At 41.0% G+C, this 12151-nt stretch overlaps 1 protein-coding gene across 8 annotated transcripts in view; it reads left to right on the top strand.

Moving 5' to 3' along the window:
• Positions 1-12151, top strand: part of Atg10 (autophagy related 10) — a 289378-nt gene that overhangs the window by 254611 nt on the left and 22616 nt on the right. Inside the window, exon 6 of one of the 8 annotated variants that reach the window (XR_873450.3) lies at positions 8629-8832. The exons of the other annotated variants lie outside the window; for them this stretch is intronic. The gene's annotated coding sequence lies outside the window, so the exon portion shown is untranslated. The remainder of the gene's footprint in view (positions 1-8628; positions 8833-12151) is intronic. 8 annotated transcript variants of the gene reach the window in all.

Genomic DNA, 12151 nt, shown 5'->3' with positions numbered 1-12151 from the left:
GAGGACTCCAGTTCAAGGCCCAGCACCAACACCATACAAACTCTTAAGTCCACCTCCAGAGAGATTCATTGTCTCTGACTCCTAAGGATATGTGTACTCGCATGCGTATGTCCACACACATAATTTTAAATAATAATAAAAAAATCTTCAAAAAATACTACATAAGACTACAATGAAATCTTTATAGCCTTAGACAGCTAGTACAGGTAAGACATGCTAAAGCCATAGACCACTGAGAGATTATAAAGAGAGATGTTTTAAAAACAGGCTCTTTAAATTTTTATTTAATTTTAGTCTGTGTGTATGGGCGCTTTGCCTGCATGTTTGTATGTTTGTACAGTACCTGCAGAGTCCAGAAGAAGACATGGGAATCTCCATTCAAAGTGGAGTTTGAATGACTGTGTGCATTCTAGGAGGCAAACCCAGGTCCTTTGGAAGAGCACCCAGTGCTCTTAACTGCTGAGCAATTTCCCCAGCCCCTAAATAAGTGTTTAGTTTAATTAGAACACAACACTTTCTTTCTTCCCTTTTCTCCCTTTTCTCCTTCTAGTCCTGCCCGGCCACCCTCCTTTGAAGCACTCCTGTGTCTCCTACTCTCCAGTTTATAGCTTCTTTTATTATTGTTGTTAACATACATACGTATGTATACAATTCGTATGTATGTATGTGTATGTCTAAATAATACAGTGTAGTAAGATCATTTTTGGTGTGTGTTTGTGTGTGTGTGAACCACTCTGTACTGGACAACCAATAAGGGGGCTCATCCCTGGGAGAGGCTAATTTTCCTCCCAGAAGACATTAGTTGGCTGTAGTTAGAAGAGACTTTATTGTGAACTGAAGTGGAGAGAATTTTTCAGATAGAAAGACCGGCACAGCAGTAAGAAAATGCTAGCTAGCCATAACAGTTGCAATAGGAATATACAGTGTGGGCAAAGCCAGCCTTCTCTAACTGGGACAGCATAGCTGTGAGGATGAGCAGCAGCAGCTCGGGTTGGGAGAGTATGAGCAACACAGAACCTTTGTGGTTGTGTTTGCCAGCAGGATGTTTAGGGCTTAGATTATGCTTTGGTATGTGGTAGGTACACACCGAAGCCTTCTCTCTGTTCTGTGATTAGGCATACTCTAAAAGACGGTCTGGAAAAGTTGTCTGGACCAAGTTACAAGAAAAACAGAGACCTTTGCAGTTGAGACTTTATCATGTAGGTATAGATTTTTAGCCAGGCAAACCCCAAATCTATTAATCAGGCATTATCCTGTGACGCAGAGCTCTGATTGGTTGTTGACAGAGATTTATGTTCCCAAAATGATTGAGCAAGGGATGATATCAGGTTAGCATTTGAGTTTCTGTAGTGAATGAAAACGGAGAAAGAATGAAAAGCCTGAACTAGAGCCGGCTGGAGGAGAGATGCTCGCCAGAGTTCATTTTGGGACTAACTTCCAATAGGTGAAAAGAAATGGGAGTGTTTGGTGGAAGCTGTGCTTTGGGTGGGGGTGGGGGTGGGGGTGCTGAAAGATGCTTTGGAGAATTAAGGGGTCAGAGCAATGAAGTGAAAGGAGATTTCAAAACAGTCCTTCAGTGAAAGTGAACTTCTGAGCCTCTGGAGGTGTTCATCTGAAAGGCTCTTCCTGTCACTATGGGGAGTTGGTGTCTCTGGAGGTCTTGAGTAGACAGAATGGGTTGTTCACTTGAGTTAAAGAAAAAGGTCTGTGTCTGTTGTCAGCTGTAAAACTAAAGGAATGCGAAAGTTAGATTTTTCAAAATTACATGGTTTAAACTTTTTGTTTTATGCATGAAAACTGATATTTCTACAAATATGTGGGTGTCACCACATAGCAGATATGCAGATGTTTAGTCAACTGACACAATAATTGAGCCCTGTACTTGTTCAGTATGAAAATGTACCAAGTAAAAGACTCCAAGATTTGTGAATTTAAGAAATAGATTTCCTCATTGCCAGTGCAAAGTAGTTTGGCTAGATCATATTTGAAGGAGAATGTTGTAATCTTAAAAACTACCATACCAGCTAACTATTACAGTGCCCCTCAGTTAATGCAAAGACATGAGAGCTATAGCATTAGAGGAGCTTTTTGCTCATGTTTGCCTTTGAATCACGTGAGTCACTAGGGAAGACGAACATCCTGGGTTTTAAGTTGACCGTACCCACATGTTTGTGAACCTTCACAGCTGGAAGGCAGTATGAAGACGGCATTGTGGCAAGGAGATGCTTTCTTATAAAGAAAAGCACTTAGCTTTTCAAGCAGATTCCAGATTAGCCAGCTGTTGCTTCCTAGACAGGCCACAGGAGTCTAGAACCAATGACGTTGGCTTCTCTATTGAGGGGGAAGATGTGGTGGTTGTAGCACTGGCTGTGGTCTCCATCTCCTTAGCTTATGTCAGCCTGTCACAGCCGGGCTCCTTCTCTGCCTGTTTCTCCTCAGCAGCAAGCCTAGCATCCATGCCTACAGTGTGGTGGATGGCTCTCTGGCGGTCTCTGCTGGCGGATGTTCTACATGTTTCCAGGAGGAACAGCCCAAGACTGACTCTATTAGAGAATTTTGAAAAAAAAAAAAGTGTAAATACATAAATAACAAATATACTAAAGTTCCCTGTTGTGAACCTAAGTGAAGTTTTAACTTGTAGCTATAACTCTGAAGCAGACAATGTGTACAAGCATCTTTGAGTGTGCACATAATGAATGTATAGCCCTGTTTCTTGGTTGAAGGGAAGAAATTAATCATTTAAAGTCAATTCATGGTATGTGTGCATGTGTGTGTTTAAGTTCTTAAAGCTCATATGTCTCTAATTTTTCTAGCAGGCACTTTTCAGCATATGTCAGCATGTTTGTAGGTTTTCTCATTGTTTTTGTTAGCATTTAGATTGCCAGCAAGCCTTCAACCTGAGCATTAAATCTTTTAATTATTATAGTCATTGATGGCCATATTTCCAGATTACAATCTTCCATGAACAGATGAATTGGAGATATTGATTTGTTATATTAAAGAGAACTAATGTGTGTGTTTCCATGCATATATTAGCATATTGCATCAGAGATCATGTCTCATCTCTTTCCCATTTTTTTTTCATTTTAATTCTTGATAGAGCATGTATAATCAGTGAAATAAGCATCATCCATTAGTGAGCTTGGTCTTCCCTGAAGTATTACTATGCTAAACAATCCTATTACCAAAGCATTATTTTGATAGTTTATTAAAAGTCCTGCAGCTCTCACATTGCTATACTCAAACACAGCTTTATGCAATTAAAGTTATAATAGGAACTTTATTACAATGATATATAACTTGTATCACCCTAATAAAAGTTCCTGTACACAGCGATGCTTTAATAATGCTGTTTCTGTAACACTGCTTCCTTCGTAATGGGGACTTCTCTCATGGCAACTTCATTATTAGGAAATGATCTCAGTAATAGAAATGCAAATACAGATTTTGAAAGGAGCGTTGTGTGCACGGCTCCATTATTGACCTGCTGTCTTCTCATGCATTGCATATCATCATTATAAGCCAACCATGTAGATTATAGTTACGATTACGGCCATGCTGTTACAGTTTAGCATTCGTGTCATTCCAGGGAAACACTGACTGCCATTTTAAGATGAAATTTGGGAGTTAAAATTATTTAAATTTTAATTAAAATTAGAATCAAAAGCATTAAAAATGACTTACAAAACTTTCTCTGATTTTTATTGTATCATAGATAGAGGAGACATCGGCCCTTAAAATGGGGTGTTCCCTTGATGTTCTCACCGTCTTCTCAATAGATGTATGAGAATAATGCTTTAAGGGAAAGAATTTCTGTATCTCCTACTTTCGTAGATACCCGCTCAAACAATCTGACTGACTGTGGAGACACTTGAAGTAGAGATTTTCCCTTCCAATCCCCGCCCCCTGCCCTTTAGCCTTTGCTCATACCAGGGCACTGAACAGAGTAACGTGGCAGCTTCATTTATGGCACCCATGTCCCAGATCTAAGTATTAGAGAGCAGAGGAGATAGGTATGTGCCTCCGATATGGAGACAGAGAGTCTCCGAGGAGTCATCTCAACTTTCTTCTCCTTACTCTACATCTATAAGATGGGGATAATAATAGTAGGATAGTGAAATGAGTCTAGTGATTTATACACACATGAAAAACTGTGCTACATAGAAAATATTTACGTACTGATGAAAGTCCATATAAGTATGCCGGAATACTTATATATGCTATATGATGCGGTTACTTGTAACTTCAAAAATTACTTTTGCTTTGTAATTTTTATTAAATTTTATTAAAATTTTATTTATTAAAATTTAAATATATTTGTTATTTCAGTCATCTAAGTACTAGTGAAAATTTTATTGAGAACTAAATCAGATACCCAATGTAGTATTTTCTGAAATTATCACAGAGAAATATAAAACCCTGTTCTCCATATATATCTGTTTTTAGCTTTACATAAAGATCAATAAAATGATTTTAAGCATAAAATATACATTATGATAAAAAGCAGGATGGAAATATGACAGAAAGAAAAAATAAAATTTCCAAGTATTTCTATGTTTTTCAGTGAATAATGGTGGGTATTTATTTTCAGTTGAACACATGTCAGAGAGTTATGCGATAGTTTCATTTATGATCATCAGTTTTACAGTACACTGAAAATGACATGTATATACTATCTAGGTACACACACACACACACACGCACATATACACACACACACACACACACACACACACACACTATGCTTCATGATGAAAGTTCGGATGCTACCTTGTTTGTAGGTAAATTTTATGTCAGCATATCGAATATACAGTTCCGTAGGTTGATATTTAGACTTAATATTCCTGTTTCAATTTTTTGTTATATTTTTGTTTTTATTATTGTTTGTGTGGGGGTTGTGCAGTCAGAGGGCACCTGGTCAGTTCTCACCTTCTACTGTGTAGTTCCAGGGATCGAACTCAGCTGGTCACACCTAGTGGCAAGCTCCTTTAGCCTCTGAACCATCCCACCAGCCACTTCTTTAATATTTCTCTTCAGACCCTTTGCAGGGTAAATAGATTTTTTTTCCTGAGGGGTATGTTAACACTCTTGCCATATTAATACCAATCAATGCAGGAACTCAGGCAAATATGAGCTTTAGTTAATTTGATTTTCTATGTCCTATTTCCATGGCCCTTTGAGATTCAAACAGCAGCTTGTAGAAGACTCGTGCCAGAAAATGCAAGCCCATTCTTAGAACATAGAGCCTTGAAACATACTGCTTTTGAAAAGTCTGACTCTTGCCCTGTCCAGTCAGGAAGAGCACTGTACTTTATAAATTTACAAGCATTTTAGACAGTCAGACCCACCCCAAGCACAACCCTCCTCCCTCTGTTATTTTGCAACAAGTCAATTATTTCTCGGTTTGCATCCCGTGGCCAGGTCAAAAGTGGCGTAAAGCCAAAGCTGGTTGCCTAGGGCTTTATGAAAGATTCTATGCACTGTTGATATGAAATATTTCAAAGTTGCAATATTAAGACAGTGTTACTTTAAAATAAGCAGGGATTGGAATGCAATTTGTACCAGGGCAACAAAAGTTAACTGAATCTTCTTATAAAGGGATAGGCAATACACATATTCCTACTGTCTTAACACAGTCATAAATGTTATTCTAAGGAGATAAGCCATAAGGAATATATATATGCACAACATATAATAATATAAAACTGGAAAATCATCCAAATGTTTCATTGTGGTATACACTGTGATTTAGTAACAAGATGGCATATTATGTAGGGGAAGTTGCAATGACCATTCACAATAAAGAATAATATATGTGAAATAATATTAAGAAGTAGGATGTTTTGGTCAGAAACATATTCATTGGCTGTGTACATAACTATTACGGACCAGTAAGTAGATCGGTAAAGACTCCTGGGTCTGAGGCTGCATGGAACTTGACTGTTCAGTTTGGAAGGAGAAAAGAATGGTCGGCTTAGCCTCTACATCAGGCTCCATCTCATGATTGAATACACAGAGCCCATGTCTTTCCTGTACCAGTCTTCTTTCAGGACCCTAAACTCTTCTGCGTTTCTAGGCTTTCTTGTGTAGAGACGCCAATGAAACCAAAATTAATGAAAATCAGTTCTTAAAATTCAACAGAGATTACTCTGATGAAATAAAGTGATTGTGAAGTGAGCTGAGGTTCTACTTGTATCTTTACAGCATTCTTGTTATTACCATTACTATTTTAATATTTTTATTTGACACAGGGTTTTACTTTGTAGCATAGGCCAGCCTTGAGCTTGCAATCTACCTGCCTCATGATGGAGGCCTGTGGTCCCTCTCCAGAGTAAGAGGTCTTCTTCAAGTTTGAGGCTAGCCTAGGCTGCATAGTGGGGACCCTGTCTCAGGAGTAGAGAGGAAGGAAGAGGGGAAGGAGAAGAAACTGTGACCTTTGACTTACGCGTCAGTGCAATCCTTTACTTACTTGCTTCCAAAATACTCACAGTTGTCTCAAAAGCCCTAAACTTAAAACTCCCCGTGATCCTATTTCTGTAGCCTGGACTCTGACCCTGTCACGCTTCAGCTGTGGGTGGCATTGCTTCTGCTACCTTGTTTCTGATTGTTAGTAGTCAGGAAACTGGGAACATACTAACCTCCCTGAGCTCAGATATTTACCTAACAGCTTTCATTATTAGAAGGGGTTGCATAGTCGCTGCAATGAATTTATCACATCCCAGGGAATTTTCTTCTTGGAGTGTCTTTGAGAGAGCTTCTAAAGAGAAAAACTAATTTTAGCTCAACAAAATCCCCAGGAACGTGCTCCAAGGAAGGGGGGTGGGGGCGGGGGAGCATCTTATTATCAGAATGGGGTGAGAAGCAGGAGGAGCCACATAATTGCCAGGAGCCTGAGCTCTAAGTGGTTCTCTCATTAGACATTTACACTGATTATATGTATCCAAAGAGAACATCATGGCTTTGGAAAAACTGATCTTGAAGATTTTTACCAGGAGTTGCTATCCACAATTCCTTCCATTGTACTTAAGCAGAGGAGGGCAGCTTCCGTCCCCAGGGCCTGAAGTCCGTGGACTCTGCCTTCCTTTGCACTTTGTTCTGTGTCTTCTCTCTGGAAATATCCCAGGCACACAGCCTGTTTCTGCTCCCCAAGCTCACCCCACCTGCTCTTTTCTCATTCCTGAAAATGTTTTCTTCAGCTTTAAAACACGGCTTTTAAAGCAGACTTTTAGAACTACACAGCCTATCTGGTGCTAATGCCTTTACAGAAGCCTCTTTAGGAGGCGCACCGTTGCTTTGGTAACACTTCCCATGTTTGTTTTTATGCGCTCACTTTCAGATTATTTGATTACTTCAGATAAAGAAAAATCATGAGTTACGAAGCAAATTGTTGGTGCATGCCTTAGTTCCAGTGCTTGGAAGAAGAAGGCTGAATATCAGAAATTCAAAGTCAACTCCAACTAAAAAGAGTTTGAGGACAACCTGGGCTACATAAAACCACTAATGCAAACCAATTCTAGGCAGTATTTTTCTTGTGAAATTATGTACCTGACTGAGTTTTGTTCTGATATGAGCATAAATTCAAAGGACCTGTCCCCTTCAACACATTCTTGCTGTAGCTGAGCAGCCGGCCACACTCAATTTAAAATGACGATGTTTTCAGCTTTCACGTATTCTGAGAATGGCTTTCTTTTTAAATATACATTTGCACACCCATTAACCTCTTTTTATACTTAGTCACCATGGGAAGGAGTTTCAGCACAGGCTCACATGTTGGAAGCCCTCATGCTGGAGCTGCCCTTTGTGGACAGTTGGAACGGCATCACTCTTGCTTTATGTCTAATTCCAGGTGTATCTGCAGGGTTTTCAGTTCCATAGAACAGCTCCGGAAAGGCCCAGCATCCTCTGCCCCCCAGCTCATGTTCTTGCTTTTGAAAGGGGAGGGGTAAATCCTTCCTCCCTCCTCATAAGTTAGTGCCTCCAGATGAACAAGAAGATAGGCTAACGGGGTAATTATAAATCAGTCTCTACATGCAGAGTGAGGCCTTCATAGAAAGACCTAGCTATCTCTGGGAGCTTATGGGTGCCATTTGAACGAGAATGATTAAACATGTTCAAGTGACAAGAATAAACAAACAACCAAATAAAACAAACCCTGGCTTTCCAAGACAGTAAATTTGTAAGTAAATACAAGGAGAAACTAACCAAAGAGCATCCTTTAGTCAGGGACGTTTCTCCAAACCAGTTCAGTGCTGACTTCCTGTCTCTTATTATTATGGCTGTGAGAGATGCCTCAGTGCTTACGAGCACTGGCTGCTCCTCCAGAGGACCTGGGTTCAATTCCCAGCACCCACATGTCAGCTCATAACTGCCTGTAACTCCAGTTCATGAGAATCTGACACCCCCACACAGACATAAATGCAGACAGACCACCAATGCACATAAAATAAAATTAAATAAATTGTTTTAACAAAAAGGAAAGAGGAAATGCCTCGTAGAGAGATCTTAGGTCCTCTCTTAAACAGTGGGAAGCAATTCTTTACTTGCCTTAGTGCAGAAGGAACCTTATGCTAGGTGACGTATTTGGGGACAGCATATTCAGATCCTCCCCACTTGCTCTCCCTTTAACAGCCTTCACCAGACAGAAATCAGGGCCTGCTTGGAGAGGTGAGCTCTGAATGCTGGGTCTCCAGTGTAGATGCCAGACTCGCTGCAGAAACCGCCTCTACCTTGGAGCAGATAACCTTTGTACCCCACCCCGCAAGTGTGATTGAATAGATCCAGACCACAAGAAAGGAAGGCGACAAGAGGTGGGCGTTAACTCTGCATTAAGGGGTAAGCAAACTTTGAAGAAAAAGGAAGGAAAATCAGGGACTTTGAAGTCAACCCCTAAACCTAGATAGCCTTGGGGAAAATGATTGACGTCCATCTCTATGTCTTTTCCCTTACCATCCCCCCCCCCCCCGAGACTGGATTTTTGTATATAGTCCAGGCTGTCCTGGAACTCAGTAGACTAGGCTGGTCTCAAACTCACAGAGATCCACCTGCATCTGCCTCCTGATGTTGGGATTAAAGGCATGCACTACCACAGTCCAGCCTTTTTTCTTACTTTCAATAATAATTATATGCTAACTGTTTAGAATTATTAAAAGTAAGTGAGTCTCCTCATCAGTATTCAGTACTTGCAGTTGCTTGTATTATTTCCATTCAAAAGACTCCTATGGCCCCAGTCTCCCTGACGGCGACCTCCCCTGGTAAAGCTGCACGGCACTTGCTCTGTGTCCTCTAGAGAAAGATGAGAGACTGCGGACCGCCCCGCTTAATCCCATCCCTCAGTCCTCTCCACTCTCCTACCATATGCACACAACCCACGCTCTGCAGGAACATATCTGTGCGAGAGCTACAGTCAGGATAGCCTTTCTTTCCTTCTATTTTATATAGTATTATATTTTTTATTTGTTATTTATTTTTGAGATTATAATTACAGCATGTAATTACATTTGAGATTATAATTACATCATTCTTCCTTCCCTTTCTTCCCTACAAACTGCCCCGTATCCCCCTTGTCTCTCTCTTCCAAATTCATGCCCTTCATTAATTGTTCCAGGCATCCTATGCATTGCTCCTCACGCCCCATCAGGACAGACCTCTTATTTTACCGGGGGATCAGATAGCCTGTGCCCTGCTTCTGAACTCAGAGTGTCATTGCTGAAATCTCCCTACCTTCTCTCTGTTACACTGGGGAAAACCAACCTTTGCCCCTTACCAGGCCTCAACCTACTGCGGCACCAGCATCAACCTGGACTTGATCTCAGGCTTGGAGTGGGTTCCAGGAATCAGCAAGATCAACACGTAACAGTTGAGCCTGGTATGGTAGCACCTGCATGATCCCAGCCTGTGACTGAGACTGGAGCTTGAGTCCAGCCTAGCTGCATAGTGGGTCACAGGCCAGCCTGGGCTCCAAACAGACCAGACCCATGGTAACTGATGGTCCTGAGACTCACTGTGAGAACTTGCTCTACTCTTCTGACTTCTGAGGCTGCGCACACTCTGCTCACTACTGAGGCTGTGCTCCCTCTCTGCTCACTACTGAGGCTGTGCTCCCTCTCTGCTCACTACTGAGGCTGTGCTCCCTCTCTGCTCACTACTGAGGCTGTGCTCCCTCTCTGCTCACTACTGAGGCTGTGCTCGCACTCTGCTCACTACTGAGGCTGTGCTCCCTCTCTGCTCACGTCTCCTGTGACTTACCTCCCATTTTTTCCCTGTTTAGCATTTGCCATTGACTATTCTCCCTGGGAATGTTTTCTTACATCTTTGGGTCAGTTTCCTTATAAACTTGCTACCTCCAACCACCCCACTGCCAGCAAGACTTGTTTATTCCTTTAATATGGAAAACAATAGTTGGGTTTTCCATTTTCCTCTGCCCCCATGCTCTAGCTGAGTAAACTCTTCTGCCTTGCCCTCCCCACGTTCGGGTGTTGAGAGACACCTGGAAATCCACACGATCATCTTCTGATAGCGCCTCCCCCAAGATATCTTTAAAAATAGGTGTTTCCACCAGAACAGAGGATGTTAATGCAAACGCTGGTTGGAGCATAGTAAGGCTTCCAGACAGAGATGTGGGGCCCAGACAGAGACATGGGGTCTTTCGTCTTAGTTTAAGTGTTTTAGCTTTCTTTTTGTGACACTATATAAAAATCTCATCAATATACAAAAAATCTTTCCGCACCTCAGACTTTCTCATTTTCTCTGGATGAGAGCTTTGATTAGCTTTTTACAAGTTCTTCATTAGTAATTGGCTCGCTTTCTTGTTTTTGTCTTTAGCTGCTGTTTCTAATAAGTTTATGTTCTAGCAAAGAATTCTTTGAAGATCATGTGGAAGCTGCTGTGCTGTGTTAGGTTATGGAATATTGCAACTTAATATGCTGTATAAAACGCAACAAGTGCAGTTAGGGTTAAATGCCCATTTCTCCTCAGTGCTGCCAGCTGGGGTGCTCCCTCAGTCTTAGCAACTGCCTGACCTACTTGTGCAGCGTGACTGTTTAATTAATAGACATTTACATAAGCTCCTTGTCCCCCAGCAAGCTTTGTAAGTCCTGGTGGTTATCTTCTTTCCACCCTGTGAAGTATCAGCTGTGCTGTTTCCATTTTGCATATCAAAACCCAGAGAGATTAAAATTATATACAATAAATTGATAGCTAAATAAGTTTGAGAACTCAGAGAGCTCTCACATATGAATCATATGGCTTAAAGCAACAACCCCTAACTTTGTAAATATGTTCAGAGTCTGCTGCTCTCTTATCCACGGGTTGGAGTTGGAACTGTCAGGCTCACAGAGATGGAGCCCTTTTTAGATCTATGCAGGAGTAGAAGAGTCACTTTCTGGGCTCTCTGGGGCCATGAAAGGAAAGTTTGTTAGTAGACAAGGTGATATGACAGAATTATTACTCTGATGTCTGTAATTTTTAATAAAAATTCTAGGAATCCTGGTGATATCTGTGCAGCATATGACACTGAAAACTGTTTCATGGTGTATTTTTTAAAAACACCATCTCAAATATCATTGGATTTTTCTGGCCACAGGATGTCTAGGTGCAGCTAGAGCACAGCGTGGCTCAGTTGACTCACCAGCCCACAGCAGAATAAGAAACTAGCTGACCTTTCTGGGAAAGACTTTCATTCCTTTCTCATGGTTTTGTTCTTCAATACTGTCTCCTTGCCTGTCTGTCTGTATCTTCAGCGCCAATACAGGATAGAAGTATAGACTCGGGTCACTATTATTCCCTTCTAAAACATTCTTCCAACTGTTAAATGAAATTCTCTGTGTTCTGAACCTCATGTTTTTGTCTTGTATAGGTGTTGATTCCTTCTAGGAAATTTGTGGATCATAAAGGGATTGTCTCAATCATTTAACAATATCTTTAACAAAAGCTTTTCAGTGTTGTATGAAAAATGGAAGTTGGTTTGTCTGTCTTTTAACTAATTTTTGCAATAAATTTGGAGTCAGCTTTGGTGTTTACAGTCTCTGGCCACGTTCTGCTCTACTCCTGCATTAATCCCACCTGTTCTTTGAGATCAGAACCAGGTTAAATATCACATTTTGGGGATGTCTCCAATGCTCCTGCTCACCCCACTCTATCCTGGCCTGATCCA

Source organism: Mus musculus, chromosome 13, assembly GCF_000001635.26.
Source record: "Mus musculus strain C57BL/6J chromosome 13, GRCm38.p6 C57BL/6J".
Lineage (NCBI taxonomy): Eukaryota > Metazoa > Chordata > Mammalia > Rodentia > Muridae > Mus > Mus musculus.
This window is presented reverse-complemented; position numbering and strand designations above follow the sequence as displayed.